The sequence below is a fragment of the Thunnus maccoyii genome, chromosome 18 (genome assembly GCF_910596095.1).
Source record: "Thunnus maccoyii chromosome 18, fThuMac1.1, whole genome shotgun sequence".
Classification (NCBI taxonomy): domain Eukaryota; kingdom Metazoa; phylum Chordata; class Actinopteri; order Scombriformes; family Scombridae; genus Thunnus; species Thunnus maccoyii.
Window position 1 is genome coordinate 12,747,868 of NC_056550.1, and position 21,485 is coordinate 12,769,352.

General features: G+C 40.2%; 1 protein-coding gene across 2 annotated transcripts in view; it reads left to right on the top strand.

The window, feature by feature from the left end:
* cacna1ia (calcium voltage-gated channel subunit alpha1 Ia) overlaps nucleotides 1–21,485 on the top strand; it is a 125,501-nt gene that overhangs the window by 4,995 nt on the left and 99,021 nt on the right. The gene's annotated exons all lie outside the window — the stretch shown is intronic.

A 21,485-nucleotide genomic window follows, 5' to 3' on the forward strand; every position in this document is an offset into this window, starting at 1 on the left:
CTGTCCTTTTTCTTTCCGCATCCCGAAATCATTACAATTACCCGCACTTAACAATATTTTCCTTTATATTTCTTTCTTTCCTTCTTTCCCTCTCTGACATTTGTGTTGTCCTGACACTGTCACATGCTTTGCCCCCTGTGCTACTCACCTCTTGTCATCCTCTCATCCTTCTGTCATTTCTATGCTCTCGGCTTCTCCCTTTTTTTTCTCGTTTTTCCTCTCCTCTTTTCCACTGAAGAGCTTGATGCCAGTAACGATCTTTCTCTTCACATTATCTCACCCTCTCCCCTACTCCTCTGATTGGCTCCTGTGGTGTTCAAGCAGAGTGACCGGCCTCTGTGGCCCATGATCCTCCCTGGCCCTGACAGCTTGTTATCTCCATGGTGACGGATGGCTGAGGCATTGCCGTGCCTTGCTCTTAACTACTGCTGAGGATAGAGCACACACCTGGGACACATCACCTACTCTCGCTCACCTTCTGGCTCTGTCTTTCTACGTTTTTTTTCTTTTATTCTTTTTCCTTCTCTCAACTTTTGCTTTCTGTCTTTCCCGTGGTTCTAGCTGGAAAAGTTGCTGTGGGGCTACATGGTAGATTTATGTCGTCTTCTTTGCAATGACACTTGCCGTGAGGTGTGCAACATGATGGATGTGTGTGTGTGTAGAAGTTGAATGGTTGTTCCACTTGTTTTGACAGATGTTTTATTAAAGAACATCAAAAGTCTGTCTTTAATTCACAGCGGCACTCTGTGTCTTTCTTTCATCTTCTGCTTGTTCTCCTGTCTGTTTTCTGTCATTTCCTCTTTTTTTGCTTTCTATTTTGTTCACTCGCAGATTCAATCATTCCTCTCTACTCACGTATCCCTTTCCCTCTTCCTTCAGATGACGTATCTTCTCAAATTTACGTTTATGCCTTCATCTTGTGCAATAATGTGAGTGCTCCACTTTTTTTTAATGAGCCTCTGCTTCAAGTAGAATATGAACTGTTGTCCTTTTACCCCGGGGAAAATCTCTTCTTTTTAAAAGAGGTGCAAACATTAATGAGATAAACCTCTGTAAAGGACAAATAAAATAGAGGAGACAAGGATACTAATATACTAAGAATACTAATGCTTACGCTTCCAAAATAAATCCAAAAACCAATACTGGTTCTAATCATGCTCACTTCCTCGTTCTTCCCTCCCTCCGTCTTTCCTTCTCCTCCTCCCTCTCTCTTCTCCCTCAGGTCTAGTCCAAACTCCATTAGTGCCTGTACTGTCTAAGAGAGAGGGAAGAGATGAGAGGGGAACACTGAAGAAGAGATGAAGGGCTTAAAGTGACTCTAATGACTACTGTAGTACTGAGTCTCAGTGCATACACACTCTGTGTGACCTCTTTTACATGCATTACTCCTTCAAAGTAGTTAGGTTGCAATGAACATGTGCTTTTTATACTATAGCAGCTTGAGGTTGAGGGTTTTAAAATTTTAAGAGATAAATAGGAATACTAAAACAGGAAATGCTACATTGTGTTAGCCACTAACCTCATTTTTTTCTTATTCTATTTATTTATAATCTAAAGAACACCAGGACTTGACAGAACTAATGCAATCATTTTCTAAGAATCTGTTAATTACATTAAATATTTGAATTGACTTGAATGTGTGAATTTACCACAAACTTTGCTTTGCTGTTCCAGAAACTCAGTCCACTTTCTCCACTGTGTGACATGCAGTGTGTTTGTGAACAATCTCACAACCTTTGTGCTTGTGACTTAGACGCACTTATTAACTATTTAGATTTGCTAGAAATGTCACTTAGGAAGAGATGGCATGTGTGTACCTCTTCCCCTTGTGGTCTTAAGAGTAAGCTTAAAGGCGCCCTGTGGAGTTTTTTTTTCTCGTAAACAATCAAAAGTAATGTTTACAGTGAGTGTTCCTTACCAAAAGGCATTGTATCCTTGAGGTCTAACACGTGTCAAATGTATTTTCTTCCTCATAAAACATTTGCAAAGGTTATATTTAAGTATTCAAAAATCCTGCATTGTTTACATTTATGATTACTAGCTCTGGCGTCTTCTTCTCCTCTGTCTTTGTTGGCATATTGCTGTGTTCTTGGCGCATTACACCACCTGTAAATCATTGGAATAGTATGAAACCATTTGTGGGATTATGTTTATCACGGATCACAATTATCACATCATGAGCATGAGGCAAACAAAACAGGGACCAACGCATAAAAGTCCTGCTCCATAATGCTAGTAGAGATCAGAAACTGCACAGGATGCCTTTAAGTCGTCCTTTGTAATTTGCTCTTTTTTTATTGCCAGTGTCTGTGTGTACAAGGACTGTGCTGTACGTCCACATACTGTATTACATGTGTATGCATCAGTCCATGTTTACAAATGCGCGTGCGTGCGTGCGCTATCACGATCCACCACTGTTGGATTATGGATTATGTAGACACCATTCCTGAATTGCATCCATAATTGGGTTATGGGTTAGTTCAATGTGACATTCTTCGAAGAGAATTACATTCAGATGGCTGGCTGACATTATCCGCCTACTGCTTCAGCACCGTGTTATGCTATATGCTGTACTGCAGCAATACTTCAGACAGCTGAGCCTATTTGTCTGAACTCAGTAACAGCAGGGCAGATTGCTTTTGGATAAACCACACAGATAAAATGTCAAGGGTGCACAAACAGAAGAGCCAATGCACATACACACACACATAAAATGTATACTATACGCTCGCATGTACACACAAACATGAACAAGCAGGATTTTTTTTTTTCTTTTGTTTTTGTTTTCCGCCTGTCACCATCACTGTTGCTGCCTTATTTTTTAACTTATAAAAGAATCATATCTTTCTTTTTTATGTCAGCTCTACTCAGAAGTATTGCTTTACACAAACTGGGACTCTTGAGAGAATTTAATAAGTCATTTAATGGCTCCATCACTACTAACTGCAGGGTACTTTTTATCCAAGTGAGTGCTTTGTAGTTTGCTATTCCTCATCTATTATCCACAAAGTGCTATATAAATTGTATGAGTCATTCTGCACTGCAGTGAGTCTGTTCTTTGTTTGTGACCTCCCTAAAACTCTCCTGAATAGATCAGAATTTTTTCCAATACAGAGCTTTCCTCAACAATACGAGTATTTGAGAGAAGAAAGTTACAGTGAGCACAGTAATGAGGCTGAAATGAGGTGAAATGATGAGTAGCTGCCTGGTTAAGTTAAGAACATCCCTTTGTTAGTCGTCAGCCTTGGGCTCTTCAATGAAGGCGAAATGATGTTTAACTAGTTATCCATTAGCGGCACATTATAGCGATGGAAAGCTATTAAGCTATAAAGGAGGGTCATGTGTATTATGAGAAGATGTTTGTGGTGCATGCGGCTTCAGCTTGAAGCCAACAACTTGTCCATATCTCCGCTGATGTCACCATATCGACCTCTCCGTCTCTGCTCAGGCGGGCATTTATGAGACTGCAGCTGAATTATGTCATGGAGTGCACAAATGTCGCCACTCCTGAGCAATCAATGTGACGTCTGACTCGGGAAATAATAGGAGAACTTTTTTTTTTTTTTACTGCAGCTATGAGTTCCCAAACTCCCAAAAATCATGTCTTTCCTCTTCTTCACCCTAAGAGAGCAAGAACAAGAGCAAGAACATTAGGTGTATTTGTATAGACTGTGCTGTGCTGTGCATTTGTTATTATGCATAATATGAATGTGTACAGACATGCAGATAAAACTGTACTAAACATTCTGGAAAGTGAATGCAAAGTTTTTATGCTAGAATTTACTGATTGCAATATGGAAATTAACTAAATTAGTGACAGGCCAGTGCTTAGAGTTGAAAGTAGTTCACATCTTACAATATAATATGTAATATGCACTCTGACTTGTATTTTGCTTCTTTTCCTCCATCAGAGCAGGAGGGCAACTCTCCGCAGCACTGACTCTGAAACAGAATTATTTCAACAAAAGCAGTAAAAGCTTACATGTTATTAGTTTGAATATGAATTCTATGCTTATTACCGGAGGCAGCTGTAAAGACAGCTACAGATAAGCAAAGCAATAATTATTCTACTCAAAATATTCTTGTCTTGTTACTCTAAGAAGCTAAAATGCCAGCAGACAGAATTACTAATAAATCGAATGTGACAGCTCACAGTCTGTCCTTATGTTGTGGAATATTTTTTGTCTTTTCCGGGAACATCCTGCTGTGTTTTGCCTATGGCTAATGCTATAAAAACAATAAATAGCAAACGTTAGTTGCATGCTTAAACATGTCGCAACATAGTTAGTATTTCTGTATATATATATATTAATTACAAATAGCAGAATATTAATTCTAAAATGAGATGTACAGGATTTGGGGGAAGAAAATAAGCCTCTAACTAAATGATTCATCATATGTAAACAAGCAATTTTACTTGTTAAAGTGTATATTGCAGACTGAATATATTTTAGATAACAGAAGGATAAACTTCAGGTAATTATGAAGCCTGGCTGTGCCGTTGACTGTTTCGGAAGAAGAGCGAGGTTGTGTCAAAGACATTATGTTTTACAAAGGAGAACAAACAGCTATTATGAATCCTGGGAACATTTCCAGTCCAATTTTTAGGTTTGCAGGGACTATGAGAGGATAGCGTGAGTCACTAAGGGATGTTTATGAATATTCTGCTTTTTGATTGATCGTCAGTATGTTTCAGCATGAACCATTTGCCCGCTTGCTGTTCAGGCTTTGAGGTCCACCCTTTAGTAATGAATACTTATGAGCACATTAGCAGACCAAGAAGACTCATTACAATATCAAGGAGACCAGCAGATCACATGCCCTTTTAGCGCCTTTGAGCAGAGAACCTGTCTTTGTGTCCTGGCTGTAGGGCATGAGCGTCATGTTACGAATTTATAGGTCACAATTATGCGAAGCTCAGATGAATCTACCACACACGCATCCTTACATGTTGGAGGTCAAGTCACGGAAATCTCGCAGCATCTTTCAAAGAGTGGAATCAGACTGTAAACTGAGTTTCCCTCACTAGAGCTTCAGCGGGTGATTGACATTCACTGCATCAGTGATCACAAAACTCCAGCCTGTGGTTTGCATGATGTAGTGTGTGATTCACCTTCCCCCAGCTGCCATGTGTGATGGTGCCCTTGCTGCACTTCACAAAGGATGAATGACACACAACAAGCCTACAAGACCACAATGGCTGCAATATAAGATTGCCATTCGAGGTCTCTCATTTCCCCTGATGAAAAGGGAGTGTAGTGGGTTTATGGCTGAGCCGGTGTTCACCTGGGAGAGATCAAAGTGAGTTTCACAGAGCTGACAGATGGGGGAATTTAATTTCTTCAAGGCACTCTGATATTAGAACATGGCAACATTTCACGAATGCCTAATAGTTGGAGAAAAGTTTAAGATGAGTGTTCAAGTCAAGAAGGTTTTTTGGAGAGCCCACTGTATCGATCTAATATAATATGATAAAGAAGCTTATAGTGACATTCAACCTTGATGCAGCGTTTTGCTCATTTCAGTTAATTTGACTGAGAACTGAGAAAAGTGTGACCAAGAAATAGACACACTGGAGATGTTAAATGAACTTCTGTTCAAGTAATTGCAGCCACAATATTCATTTTCAGGTCATTCGTGGATGCAGTCTGCATTTTTGCAGCACTGCACATGTTCAGTGACTCAACTCCACGTCACAAAATATCAAATTTACTGCAAACACATGTGACAAACTGAATGGAAGGGAGAGAAAGATGGAGGCTAGAGGACAAGAAGGGGTAATTATTGCGTAGATACACAAGGAGGGGCCAAGAGTTCCTGAGAGGCACAAAAGCAAGACATTGAGTGAAGGACAAGCTGTAACTTCACTCTGAGAGACATGATAAAAGAAAAAGAGAAAAGACGGAGACAAAAGAGAGGGATGATAGCCTGTGGAGAGGCGGGCAAAGAGAGAAGGGGAAGATGTGAGAGATAGCTAGTTAGCACTTTTCTTGAAAAGGCAGAGCGTGAGAAGGAGACAGTGTTAAGGAGGAATAGAAAGAGGAAGAAAAAGGGAGATAGTTAGCACAGTGGCAGAGTGAACTTTTGCCCAGTGCCTGTCAGTACTGAGGACGGATGGTGTGTGTGTGCGTCATGTGTGTATGTGTGTATCCTTGTTTCCTCTTGACAGTGAGGAGGAACATGAAGTCTCTAATTGCTCTGGTGACTGCAACTTCAGACCTCTTCCACAGTGAAAGGGAGAGAGACAGAGAGTGGGAGGGAGGGCAGAGTTACACTGAGATCAGGACAAAAAAAGACAAAAGGTCTAAGTAACAGGAAGAGGGACTAAATGAAGTTATAAATGCGTGGCACAGACAGACAAATAACAGAGATTGTGCACCAAGATTTGATACATTTGGTACCAAATACATAAAATACATGAGATACAGAGAGAATATGTCTTGGCTGAGTGCATCTAATATTAACAGTGTAAGAACTGTGTGGAACAGGGACTGAAATCAGATTAAAAACGCATCTCATTTTATTTATTTTGATAACCATTGTTCTCCTATGAATCACCTATGAAAATAGTTTTACAATTATATCAGGCTGAAATATGTTATAGTCCAAAGTTGCTGTAATGTTGCATGTGTAAAAATTTATGCCTTAATATGGGACACTAGCCCACAGCATTTAACCAACATTAGAATACCAGTAAATTGCACAACCATCGTAATAGCTGGCATTAAACTGCCTTTCAGGCTATATCAGTAATATGTATTTATAAAAATGTATTTTTGTCAAGCTTGAAATTACATTTTTAAATTTAATCAAAACAATTGTTCTCCTACCATCTTCATGCATCTCTTTTTCTACATTGAAGTGAACTGAGGTGTGTTTCATGGAAAGGACGGGTGGATATAGTATTTTGTACAGTGAAAGAATTCAGATTAGTGGAGCAGACTCACTTCATGCCTTTATGATTTAGTGATTATATCTCCACACATTGACCCCGTGGACAGACGATGTATCCATAATGTGCACTTTCAACAATGACCTCTGCCACTTCCCTGACCTCTGTCCAGTGACCTTTACTCTCTCTTGTGTGTATTCCCTTATTGTTCCGCCAGCTCTGGAAGGCAGAAAGAGGATGGAAAAGGGGGGGAAGGGGAGAAGAAACCAAGAGAGTGGAGTTATGGATAGAGGGAGTGTCAAAGAGAGGAAAAAAAGATATGTAGAGGGAGAGGTGAGAAAGAGAGAGTTAGTGACCGCTAGGGACCTGCTGAAATGGCTCTGCTTTGTCACTGTCTCACACAAACACACAAACACATACTACTCTCTCTCTTGCGCTCTTCTCACTCTCATATATACACATAATCCTAGCTGTCAGATATATGTTACACACATATGGATCATACTCAGCCTAAATCCTTCTTCGGTGTTTGTTTTTCCGCTGGATATGGTGTGTATGTGTATGTGTGTGTGTGTCTGTGTGTGCATGTGCGTGTGCGTGTGTGTTGATGTGTGGGCGGCATCTGTCAGGGCGGATGCTAAAACCCTTCCTCTGGCCAGTGATAAAAGCTCAGCCTTCATATGTGTGTGTATGTTTGTGTGTGTGTCTGTGTGTGAGACCACCCAGATGTTTGGACATTAGTTGACTGCTGGTATCTGCAGCTCAAATGAGCCTTGGGGCTTAGGTCATTAAACACAAGCTTTAAACTTACCAACACACACACACACACACACACACAAATACACACACATAACCATACAGCTTTTGATGTTCTCCCCAAGTAGCTGACTTGGTAAGTTTCTTCAAAAACTCTGTAGACTGTCATGTAACTGAATCAGCGCCTGAGTCACTGACAGAACTGCAACAACCTCAAGTGAAATCAGCTTAGAGAGGGACAAACTGTTCAATGGTTGAGGAGGGAGGGATAAGAGTGAAACAAAGAAAGGAGGAATAGAGGAGTGATACAATAAGGGAGTAGAGCAGAAAGCATCTCTGGTGGGGACGTGGTAACGTACATGAAAGGTGCCTCAAGGAGAGAAGAAAAGAGAAAAGTGTTTCATGAGCTTGTCATGTAAAACATTTGGTCGACAAGTAAAAAGAAAGCGTGAAACATTTCAAGGGCGGCGTGCTCCAGTAGCCTATTGGTTGAGATCCATGCCACATAACCACAATGTCCACAGTTTGAATCCAGCAGCAGACCTTTGTTGCATGTCGCATGTCAAATGGTGTCCTGGTCTCTACACCAGAGACTCGTAGAGCCCTGGCAGGATTATCTGCACCTGTCTGGCAACTCCATGTGTGTCTGTCAGAGCAGGCACATCATTTTACACCCTCCCAAGGCCAACAGAGGAATTGGCAGCAAAAGGAATCATGATGCAAATGTGGAAAAATGTGAACTACTAGATTTGTAAGAAAAAGAGAAATTGGCCTCTATGTTGACCCCATATTATACAGAAAGAAAAAAAAAAAATTCTTATACGCAGTTTTGCTCCGTCGGTTGACCCCTGCCCTGACTTGGGCTCAGGCAAAATGACTGACATGTCATTTCCTCCTCCTGCTTTTATTGCAACCTACTAAAGACCACTGACCTCAATTAGGGTTCTTACGGTGTTTGGTTGTGTGCATGTATTTATGCTGTATAGGCACATACCAACTTACATCTCTCCACATTTACTTTTTTAGAGGCAATCACTTTTTATACACACATATTTTCTCTCTCTTTCAGCTAAGATCACATACATTATCATCATGAAAATAACATGATTCATCAGAACTCGCCAAACAACCTGCTGTCTTCAAGTAATACCCAGTGCGCTATTACTCTCACAAATGAGACTTGACAGCACAATTCTGTACAATTTAGTCTCTTGGCAGGGGAGGGAGAGAGGGAGAGAGCATGAGTGTGAGTATGAGAGATATTGCGTGTCCTTTTGGCCCATCCTTTTGGCTATTTTCCCAAACGAGTGTTAGAGGGAGTGCAAAGGCAGCCAGGGCCCTCAGAGAGCCAAGCGCTGTTTAAATGATTTTATCACAATACATTTGTTTTCACTCCATCTGTTTCACTTACACGTTCTCTCACTCCTGCTCCTCATCACTCAGCCTTTTTCATGATTTTTTTTTTTCTCTGAATGTCACAATTAACATTGAGCTGAATGTTGAATGTTACACAGATTTGTGTGTGCTCAGTTTATGCGTGCATGTGTATTTTTGCAGTTGTGGAAGGATACTGTGACCCTTTGTCCTATTACCAACACCCACCGCACACACACCTCCATCTTACCTAACACCCATCTGGCCAGGGCCCCTCGTCATTTAGCGCTCCAGTGAGTTATTGATCGGAACAAACATACAGTAAAACGTGCCTGTTATATGGGTTCATTGACAAGACACCTTATTAATAGATTCCAGTGGTTTGTGTGGATCTTTGCAAACTGTAAATGTGTTTCCTATTCAACACCTGTGTCAAAATTGATGACCTTGAGTGCTCTTTTATTCTTACCTCTGTATGTTTCTAGTGTGTGTACAGGATTTCAGTGCTGATTGCAATGATCCTTTGATCCAAAATGGTCACTTTCATCAAAAGATCACACCCACCAACACATCAATCACATTTACAGCTGGTATTAACATGAGATCTGTATCTGGATACCTTATCTGGTTTGTGACATCTGATCACAGGCCTTTGCATTTTCAACTGGTATTAAAGGGGACATATCATACACATTTACAGGTCTATATTTGAATTCTGGGGCTCTACTGGAATATCTTTGCATGATTTAAAGTTCAAAAAAATACTGATTTATCTTATACAGACCCTTTATGCAGCCCCTCAGTTCAGCCTTTGTCTGAAACGGGCCGTTTTAGGTCCTGTCTCTTTAAGGCCTCCTTCCCAATGAGCCCACTCTGTTCTGGCAGTTATGGAGATTATGCAAACAAACAGTAGTGGTAGGATTTCACTTTCTTTTCTTGTTCTTACTCAAAATGGAAACTTCTCATATGTTTGAGCCCAAATCTGTGCTGAAATAAGCGAGTGGACAACATGAACAACCCATGGAACAACCTTAGCAACAAAGGCTACAGAAAGGCTGTGTTTCACTTGCAGGGAACATCTTTCATATGTTCACCTTAAGTTTTCGAACTTTGACCATGTTTAACATCCAACATCATAACAGTATGAAAATGACAGATAATCACAAAAAGCATGATATGTCCCCTTTCATAAACGTTCTCTCTATCTGGATTCTGTTCTGCTCATCCCAGGTCAAGGACAGCGATGCTGCTATTTTCTCTTACAGAGGAAGGCACCGTCTTTAGTGTTTAATGGGCAAACTGGAGATTGCAGGAAGAGGCAGAGTCAGGTGACCTTTCAATATATTTCAATATATTATTGGATTTTCTTCCCAAGAATTTTGTCACTGTCCAGATTTTACACCTGGCTTGGATCCAGTCACAACACAAGCCAGATGTAGTCTTTCCTGATCGAATAGCATACACTTTCCATTTATATGCATTTCCTCTTATCCACATAAAATGTTGAGATACAGGTATCATGTTGGTAGTGTAGAGGGGGTCAGATAATCAATAGCAGGGTGTTATTCTTTGATGCCCACCGATATATCACTTAGTTAAACATAGAAGAATACAAATTAAAGAAAAAATAGCCTAAATACTAAACACAATAGATGGAGATGTTTCTTTAGATGGACATCAATTAGAAGACAGTTGCTGCTGATGAGTGAGTAATTTCTCGAAATGTGCTGAATTTGCTTCCTTGCTACATGTGATTAGTATGGGACCCCATTTCTCTCTCTCTCTCTCCTTCGCTTCATCGCTTGCCCAGTTTTATCACTCTTCCTCTCTTCCATCCTCTCTTCCTTGATTTCTTAATTGTAGTTTTTGCACCATTGCATAATGAGTTGCAGTTGCTTCAGCCATCTGTAAGGCAAAGTGAGGCAGATGGAAGAGGGTATAGCAGTAAAAGAGACAAAGTGAGAAAGAGAGTGACAGACATCACTCATAGAAGCCATCAGTAAGGCAATGAGTAGATGCCACAGTAAATCTAGACAACAGTGGTATTGAATAGGAGTAATTAGACAATTAAAGAAAGTTTTATCGAGATCAGATGTTCGGGGTATGTGTTGCACTCTGTATTAACAAACAGAAGCTCATCCATTTTAACCGTCAAAATGACAGAGGGTAGAGCTTGTGTTCCATTTGTATAATGTTGAGTTTGAAAAAGTGTTAACATTAATTCACTTCCGAGCTTCAATTAATTATAAATGTGTCAGTGGTGAACAGCTGCAGTACTCTGCATTCGATTTGTGGCTGTCAGATGATTTAAAAGATATTTTCCTTTAAAGCTGCATTTTTTTTTCTGTCATTCTTACCAACACATTTGAGATTTTGTCTCATCAGGATTTGGGATTTTAGTGAGTAGAGTGAGTCCGTACAAATCAATAACAAACTGGGTAAAATGGAAATCTTGTCTGGTATAAATTCACTGAGATTTTGTGAGAATTGGTATATCATGCCTGAACCAAATAAGAAATGACTGAAAGTGATTTTTTTTTTGCTCCAAATAACATGAAATGCTGCTACAAATGTTACTGTTGCATCTCCTCACTCCTTCTATGTGCCTGTCTGTGCACGTGAAAGCATGTGTGAACTGGTGTGCGTTTATGCCTTTGAGTCTGTGCTTGTCTGCTCTGTTGTCCTTGTGTCCAAGTGTGCTGTGTGTGTGTGTGTGTGTGTGTGTGTGTGTGTGTGCTTGTGCATATTGTGCTTGCCCATACCTGAGCTTGCCAACCTGCAGAGATGTGATCCCACAGGGTTCAGTCACTGCCAGTGCCTATTAATATCAATGGAACCAGTTAAACTGCAATGGTTGACCTTGGTAATGCTTTAGCTAACCAGTGAGCTAATGCAGCCTGCATTACAATGCTATCTTTCTGCAGGATGGCAGAATAATAATGGTCACAAATGGCTGTTTTTAAAAATGTTGCATTGTGGTTGAGACATTAGATCAGTAGATATTGAGACACACACATACACATACACACACAGCACGTCACTCTGCTGTCCCCTCACGAACTCTGACATCACCTCAAGGGATGATTTAGCCCCAACACAGCCAGAGAAGGCTGAAACTGTCTGAGAGAGGAAGAGAGAAAAAGACAAACAAAGCTATAACATAATACCTATTTAAACAAAAGGAATGATGAGAGAAGGAAAGAGAGTTCTTTTGTGCCCTCATCATCATTTTCGTGTCACAGCATTGTGGGCTTCAATGTTCTTTTTGCAAATGCTGCCATTTTGGAGTTGGAATATGAGATTAGAGAGGGACTCTTTTATTTTCGTTGCAACAGTTGGCAAAGGGTGCACACATTTTATTTCTGTCACATCGTACAATTCCTCGATTGTCCCCGTTGTTCTTAAATCATATTTCCAAGACAGGTCAGTGATGAAATCTTTGGAATAATGATGTAGGCCTATTTCTTATTTTGCAATTTTAATACATGTACACAGAGATTTATTGTGTATGCATGCTCGTATTTAGTATTCCTTTGCTTTATGATTTGACAGCTGCATACTCACACTTGGGAGATGCACAGACACACTCTTGTACCGATCACTACTTAACAGTACCGCTCGAGCCTTTGAGGTTTATATGCCTTCTACAAGGGCACCTTGATGGCAGAGAGACAGGAGAGCATCTTGCATCCACCTGCCTACTGTTCCCTACCTGCTCCAAGGATAAACTGCCAGGATAAACATGACATCACAGTTATTATACCATTGCATAATGTTTAGTCTTAATGTTTGGTACCCATTGGTGTGTGTCCCTCCCTCTTTCTTATCATTTTGTTTTAGTTAACATTCTGGTGGACAGATTTGGCAGCTGTGCTTACATTGTGCCCTTCACAAGTAGGCTAATTATCAGGCACATTAAAATGAGGGAACGGCCATTTGACTCTTATAATGATGGTAATGAAAATGAGAAGAAGGGTCGGCATGGTGTAGAAGCTTGGAAGCATGACAGATAATAGTTATGAGAGTTGGGAGCGATGTACAGTAGCCAATGCCATTGCTAAGCTATGCAAATGAATAATGCAGAGCTGAACAACAGTTTGACATGTTTTTTGGCTCTTTCAGAAAATCTTGGCATCTGGCCCCAAAGAAGAAGATCTAAACTCTCCATAAATATAGCATGTCATGCAGTGTAGCGCGCTACGGTTTTTGCTGGGTCATGCTAGCAGCCTTTAGTTGAGGCTGCAGCAGCTTGGCTCGTCATTCTGCTTCGTCTGCTTCTTCAGTGCCCTTTCTGGCCTAACCAAGCGTGAGTAAGTAGAAGTGCAGAGGGGATATGGGGACAAATTACTAGCTTCCTGTTACTGCTGCGTTTGTGTGTGTTGAAATGTGAATTACTGCAAGAATAATAGAGGAGACGTTGTTGGAGACAGGTGTGTGTTTGAATCAAAGTGTAATTGCGTGTGTTTCGTGGAGTAGTTTAATGGAGGTCTGGGTATGTGCGTGAGCAAGTGTATGTGTGTGTCAGGTAGTAATTAATAAAGACAGGAACATTGGCTCTCCAGCTGGGCTGACATGCAAGGGACTTGCCACCAGTCCAAACACTCACACACAGACTGAAGACAAACTTATTTCAACCAACTGCATCAGGACTAAAACTTTCTCAGCCAGTTAAAAAGTAAACTTAGACTTCATTCAGCCAATCTAGCTCTCTCTTAATTTCAATGTCCTAATTTTGTACAAGCCTCACCTGGAGGTAGAAATGCAGAAGAGGGTGCTATGCATTATTGAGTCCCTTCTTCTACTTCATTTCAGTCTTGCAGCACACATGTATTAATATTGTAGTAGTCTGATAAGGACAAAAAAAATGAAGGAGTAGAGTGGAGAGAGTGAGAGAATAGGGTGTGTAGACTTAGAGCCGTGGTGAAGCACTTTGCTCACCCTATGAGCCCTTCATGAAAAAGAAGTTCTCAACAAAGTTAACTTGCAAACAAATAACAAAAGGAAGTCAGGGCAAAACCACTTAATGGGTCGGGAACTTGCAGGGGTTCAGCACGCTCTGCAAACTAACCACTGGACCTGCAGTGTTTGTGCCACACTTGCTGCAACAGAAGCAATCAGAATTTTCTGGAGTGAACCAACTGAGAAAAATATAATAGAAAATTCTGGTTTATGGTCATACAGGTGATGAGGAATTGTGCATATGTGTTTGTGTATGCAATTTGATGCTTTCAACACACCAAACAGCCTCGTAGTGTATTGAAAGAGGAGGAGAAATCCACAGAAGTAATGAGATTTCACATATGGGGGCTACGTTAAACTCACTGCTTTTAGCATTTTTATGTTCTTTTTAGTCATTTTTTATGGATCTAGAATTTTTGTCAAAGTCTTCACAAATAGCCTATGCACTGTATTACACTTATTAAACAAAATTGTTGGTTGGTGGTCCATGTCCTCTAGAACAAGAGAACATTTTCTGATTGTGGTTAAAGTTTGGTTATGTTTTGACACAAAAACAACTTGGTTGGGGCTAGGGTTTAGGTTAAAATTACTACTCGGTTAAGGTTAGAGGACCTTCATTGTCATGGTTACAATGATAACAGTGTGGTTAAGGTAAGGGATTGGTCATGGTTAAAAGAAACCAACGTTGGCTGTAGGTGACTGCAGTCTCCCGTGTTAAAGTTTAATTGTCCCATCTATCCACCCCAATCTCCTGCCTCTGTGGACTTTGTCACTTTATATTAATGTCACACTATATCTTCATTTGCTCCCAGATAAATTACTACGGCCGGTAGAGGGCTTTGTCACTTGCCCATGTCAACCTGTTTTTTGGTATAATGCTGAAACGGCTGATGCTCTAGTTTTGCTTGGAAGGACAGTCTCTTTTTTGTGTATTATGCATGTAAATGTGAATATGTGCATGTGTGTTTCTCGCCTCTGTTGTAAACCAGGTAAATGATGAAAACAGATGAGACTTTTTCTAACACTGACCAAGCAGAAATCTTTTGTAGACAGAATACAGTGCAGAAGGCAGGGTCAAAAAGTCACCACTGCCATAACTTAAGAGAAGAAGAGGAGGGAGGGAGGGAGAGCAGGAAAAGCAAGGTCAAAGGAAACAAGTACAGGGGAAATGATGTGATGAAGTGAGTGTGCATGATTTTCTTCCTCTAGGTTGTAGTCACTTTTTACAAAGAACATTAACACACTCTTACGCACAAGGGCATCTGCTGGTTATATTCCCTGTTTATATGCTGTGTTCAGTTCTTATCAAAAGATGTAGAAGGACACTGATGCTACTTATATTTTCCTTGGATTTAGGAGTTTTAGTCCACATGCTACTAGCCAAGAAAGGGTTCAAACTGTCATTTAAGTTAACTGTCAGTCAGTGCCTCATGGCTTATACTTGGGGCGGTGGAACTGACTACTTTGGTGTTTTGCGGCTGCTGGAGAGACTGTTGGGAGAGCAGGAGCTAAGTGGGAAGCTGTCACACTAGCTCTTCTGAGCCAAGGGTAAAAATTTAGGCCATAATATTTTATAATATATGTGTATATATATATGTCTTTATATGTCTATATATATGTATATATGTATATACTACTTTGACATCAGGTCTGCAGTAGCATCTGTTGGTTTACAATGAAGCATTTGTGAAATACAGTAAATGCCACAAAGTATTGTGAGACTCTATTATACAGTGCAGTATTTTTAAGTGTTTTTTGAAGTGAAGAACAATTAATTAGTTAGCGGCTGGAGGAACATGCAGTTTCCCTCCTCAAGCACAACACTGTGCTTTCTATTCTGAAGTCTCTTTGTACATCCCTGTACATGTATGTAATAATAAGGAAACCAACCTGTTGTTAAAATGTTATTTTCAGAACATTTTTTATGAGTGCCTCTGTGTTGCGGCCTTGATAGCACATGTTTTCACACATCCTCTCAATGCCAGTAAGATCCGCAGTCAGCAGTCAAAGATAGAATGAATTCCCCCATCTTACCTGGACACATTTTGTGTTACTTAATAACAATGAGGAAACTCACCGTACAGGATCAAGGGCAGACTGAGGTCTTGTCTGTTGGTGGATGCGCTGGGTGCCTGTTAAATTCAACATATTCAAGCAAATTCTTGCCAAACTTGCAGCACTGTCTCATTTGATCCCCTGATAAAATAAAACTAGCTTACTAGCTCAAGCTTACAAAAGGATGAGCTTGACTGATCACTTCAGCTTTTGGAAATCTGCTACCTGTGAATGTTTAGCTGCTAATTAATCAATTAACTGACCAACAATTTTAACAAAAACTGAGATAAGTGTACAAATACAGTCAGAATGAAGAACGAAATTTTGCTCTTTGTTTTCATGTTTGGATTTTTTCTTTTTTTTTGACATTTTGTCATGTCACATTCTACCATCATAAGATTAAGAAAATCTATTTAGATCTGTTTAAACACTAGCAGCATACAATACAGACACAACAGTAAACAGAGAGAAGACGAGAGAGAAAGAGGACGACAGAGACACCTTCACCTTTCTTCTGGAAAATTAGCATCATAAATGGCTGGATCACAGCCTATTAATAATTCTTTTTGTTCTTAGTATCTCTTTCCCTCTGTCTCTCACACACTCTCACTGTCTCATTCATCTACTGCTAGTCTCAGGTTGTTTGTTCTCCTTTCATGAAACACCTGTGAAGCTCGGGGATCCACTCACCAATGCCTGCAATTAGAGGCGTATACTCCAGGACCATGACCAATCGATTGCCAAAAAGAAAAGATAGACAGAAAGTGAAGAGAAAATCTAAAAGTTCAGGCCGTACCGCCATGCTTTGAAGTGGAGACAATCAAACTGTGTGCAAAGAGAGATACTGTTTGACATGCAGACTTGCTGGTGTGTAGACAGCACATTACAGCACCCCTGTCATTTAAGGGCTGTCCACACCAAGAACAATAACTATAACATTAACCATAACAATAACGATGTGAGCATGCAGACTTATGAGCAATAACATTCTGTAAATAGCGGCACCAAGCATGCGCTGCGTGATCCAACTGTGTTGGCAGCTCAGGAAAATGGATATTGATGACCTGTTACTGCTGTACGTTGCACAGAGAAAGAAAAAGAAAACCAGAAGGGTTCACAGGTGGGTGGTGATTTGATGTGTTGCTCAGAAGTATTTCGGCACACTAGTTGCTGTGATGTAGCAGGAGACCAAATCGCACCGACTGATGGTAGCAGACACTGAAGTGTGATATGCATAATAGAGAGAGACAGACTTATCTAAAGAGATCACCTCTGGGTGTCATTCTACTCCAATTTACAGTGTGTCAGTCTGTGGTGAGAAAGGAGCACAACCGTATTAAAATAAATAAATACAAATAAATAAAGTCATCAGTCAGTTTCCAGAATTAAGATGATATATGCAGGTTTTGAAGTTTTACTGGAAATGTTGTTGTGTTTAGGGGATGGATTTTGATTATCAGTGTATCTATCGTTCATCAAATTGCTCTGAAAGGGATGTTGTTTGCCACTGTTGTTGTCGTTATAGTTGTTGTGTGGACTCCGCCATCCACTTAAGTTAGAACGACTTTTAAAGCTATATATTTAGAGATATTGTTAAAGTTATCGTCCTTGGTGTGTATATGCTAGCTGGTAAAAGTGAATTTGCTCAGAATTGGTACAGATCAAATATGTAATGTTCATAACAAATGTGTGAATAAGGAAAAAGAATCTTTTTTTTTTTTTAATCTGACACTGTCTGGTCTGTTTATGGCCACATTCATGTGTCAAGGCCGAAGTAAAAGTCAACCATAAATCACAGTTTAACTTAAAGGGACAGAAAGTGTAAAGAAAGCAGCAAAAACTCAGATCTCAGTGAAATTCTTTAATTGCCGCCTCAGCCAAGTCCCACTCTCTTGTTCTTTCCTCTTACTAAGCCCTCAGTCTTTTTTCTCCCTCTGTTTATAACAAGGGATCATGTAGACCCCTGTTGACTTATGGATGAAGAGATGAGAGAGATGAGGGCTTACTTCTCAACCAGATCCTCTTCATCCCCATCTCCTCCCTCTGATCTCCTCACTCCCTTCTGTCAGTTCAGGGAGAGTTACAAGGGTGTTTTTTGTGTACTACTTAGAGGAAAACCTGAATAAAATACACAGTATAGTTCACATATCACACATTTTCCCAGAAATTGTTTAATTGATCTGAGCATTTTGTTTGCTATCTTTTTGTTGCTGACTTTAATTGTCTTCCATCAGGACCTCAACAACGGTCAGCCGCAGCCATTCACTGACACACAGTCTAGGAAAATGATCACAGTTTTCAAAACTGAGAAAACATATTATGAGACCACATGGATAGATTTCCACACTGACATAAAGACTTTACAAGTCAGACACACACATGAGAAGTAAGTACTGAGAGGGACTGAGGTTAAGATATAGAAACTTTGGGAAAAGATCGTAAACAGACAGAAAATATGTACAGTATGTGTGCAAAACCTTTTGTCATTTTTGAAAACTGATTTATTTTTCCAGTCTGTGCTGTTAAAATAAGCACCTGCAGCCCAAAGGTCAACTGGGAAAACTCCCATCGCCCCATGCACATGGCAAGTTTTTCTATCACTCTTTTCTCTTTGAATAGTAACCTCAAGTATTTAAGCAATTATGGGATCAAATGGCCCATGAAGATGGGTCCTTTGGAGAACCTTAAAGGACTAGTTCAAAATTTTCAAGTATGTCTTAACACAACAGTCAGGTGTCCATATGATCACTGAAAGAGGTTTTCCTCACTGTAATCATTCCTCCTGTTCTTACTGGCTATTAAAAGATCCCCTTTGTGCTTTCAATGTAAGTGATATGAATCCACAGTGTGTCCACACAGTCATTTTGTGCAAAAATGCATTTAAAAGTTTATCTGAGGCTTCAGCAGTCTGAGTTAGTCATATCAAGTGGATATCTGCCACATTTACAGTCTTTTTAGCATCAAATTCTCCGTTTCCTCAGACTGTTGAGCTGCGGAAGTATAGTAACAAAAAGAGGCACTTTGGCACTAAAAAGACTGTAAAATTTAAAGATATCTACTTGATTTGACTCATTTGGATGGTTTAAACTTCTTATTAGCTTCAGATAAACTTTTAAATATATTGTTGCACAGAGGGAGGCTTGTGGATTTTGGTCCCCATCACTTACAGTGAGGAATGATTATGACCAGAAAAACCTATTTCTGTGTTCATTTGGACACCTAACTATTGTATGAAGACAGACCTGAAAAACTGTGATCTGTCCTTTAAGACTGAACGTGCATCTTCTCTTAAAATGAACCCCAAGTTTTTCCCATTTGGGCACTCCTCATCAAAAGTAAGTATGTCATTTCCAAGTCTAGTCTCTCTCAAACAGTCAACAAAGTTGTGTTATTTATCCTCTGAAGTGACTTTTTCATTGTGATATACCTGTGACTCATGACCACCTGAACTCAAATATGTGGCAACTATTATGGCCATATAATATTTCCAGACTCCACACCTGTTGGACACTGATTGTGTGCTCCAAATTTGGTCAAAATAAGGCGCTGCTACAGTATGATGTATTTGGTCTAAAAATGCAGACAACAGAAGATCCAGCCCCTGAATTCAGACACATAGGCTTCGAATTGATCTTTGAACTCCTTCTGTGTCGCAGGTGTTCCAAACATTGAGATCAATATAGTCCAGACCAAGTGATAAATGATGGGTGGAGAGAGATACATGCTGGCTCTAATAGAATTGTAAGTCCATTGAATAGCAATGATTTTGATGCTAATATACCCATTGGAAAGGCTCGTCCTGTTTGTCCTTTCTCTAAGTGCTCATAGTGATAAAGCAAACAGGTGCTTCTGATCTCAAAATACCAGCGGGAAGCAGACATCGTCCAGCGCTGGTCTTCTGACATTCACTCGGTGTCATAGTGGTTGTAAGGAGGAAGTTGGTGGAAAGATCACAAAGCAGATGGCATCACTGCATGTGACCAGTCAAGTTGCGATAAAAGACTAAAGGGGTTCTAACAGTTCTTGCGTTTGGAGGCACACATTATTGTAAATAGTTTCTTAATGAGCGCTCAGTATGCAATGGCTGACAAATTTTGCAAATGCAGGATTTTTACTCGTGACAAGAGATAGAATACATTAAGGACAGAGAGAAAGACAGATGGCTGGAAGGAGTTTGAGGGCTGGTGAGAGTGGTCGCTTGTCACATCAGAGTCTGACTAGCCCCTGCGGATGTCTGCAGCATAGTCATTGCGTGACGTTTTTTCTTTTTCCTACTATTTGTCCTCCTGGTTCCAAAAGTTTGACCTTGTGTGGAATTTAAACTGACGGCTTGTCTATACCCTGAACGCGCCTCTATCCAATGACCCACCAAACTCTCAAGTCTTTATGTATTTCCCCTTCTCTTCCTACCTTTCTCTTTTTGCGTATGCATGCCTTTTTCAAAATTCTTTGCTCGCTTCTTTTACCAACATCCTTTTTCACCCCTGACTTACCTCTACTTTCAGTTTATTGGTCTCCCTCTGTCTGTCTTGTGTTTCCTCCTCTCCATCTCACTGAGTCATGTCATTCTTTCTCTCTCTTCCTCTCATACACACACACACACACACACACACACAGAAAGTATTGGCTTATATTTCCCATGGTGTCTGCAATACATTCAGCTTCACTAGCTGCAGCAATGTACTGAAGCAAGGCACCTGCTGTGCTGAGCTGATATGAGGAGAAAGACAGATACAGTCATACACACACACACGCTATGAGCTTTCAGATGCTCAAATATGGAGGGGGAATGTAATCATCCTCTGCCTGTAAATGCATACACTGCTCATAATGAGAAACTTGTACACAATTACAAACATATCTATGTTTAGAAATTGCCCATAGAGAAATGTGTGCATACAAAAAACATATACAGACACACATATATGAATATTGACACACACAGTTTTTGTTGTCGTGATGGCTGAGGGAAATCCGTCTGCTTCCATTGCCTTGGTTACAGGCCATAGGTTTGTCTTGAGAGGTGCTCCAGGTCTCAGCCTGCCATGTCAGGCATGGCATACAAATAACGCGGTTTTAACAACACATGTATGTTAATAATAAGAAAATAGCAATAAAAACCCTGACTGGTTAAAATCCTCCATCACTGTCTTTTTATGTGGTCTAAAAAGCTGCATATTAAGTGTAAAAAATTTCTGATATCTGCACATAGCCTGCCCTGCTGCCTTGGTCTTTCAATGGCAATTGGTTTACAATTGACATTAAATTTTTATTTGTTCTTCCTCCAGTGAGTACAGACATGCTAACTGTCCATGTCATGGGGTGGAACGACTGCAAAAGGAACAACCTTCACAAAGTCTTGTCTTTGAGATTCATTAAGGTGGGTCAAAGTTTTCTCACAACAACAAATTTACAATCTCAACTATGAGACCACCAAGAAATACATTCC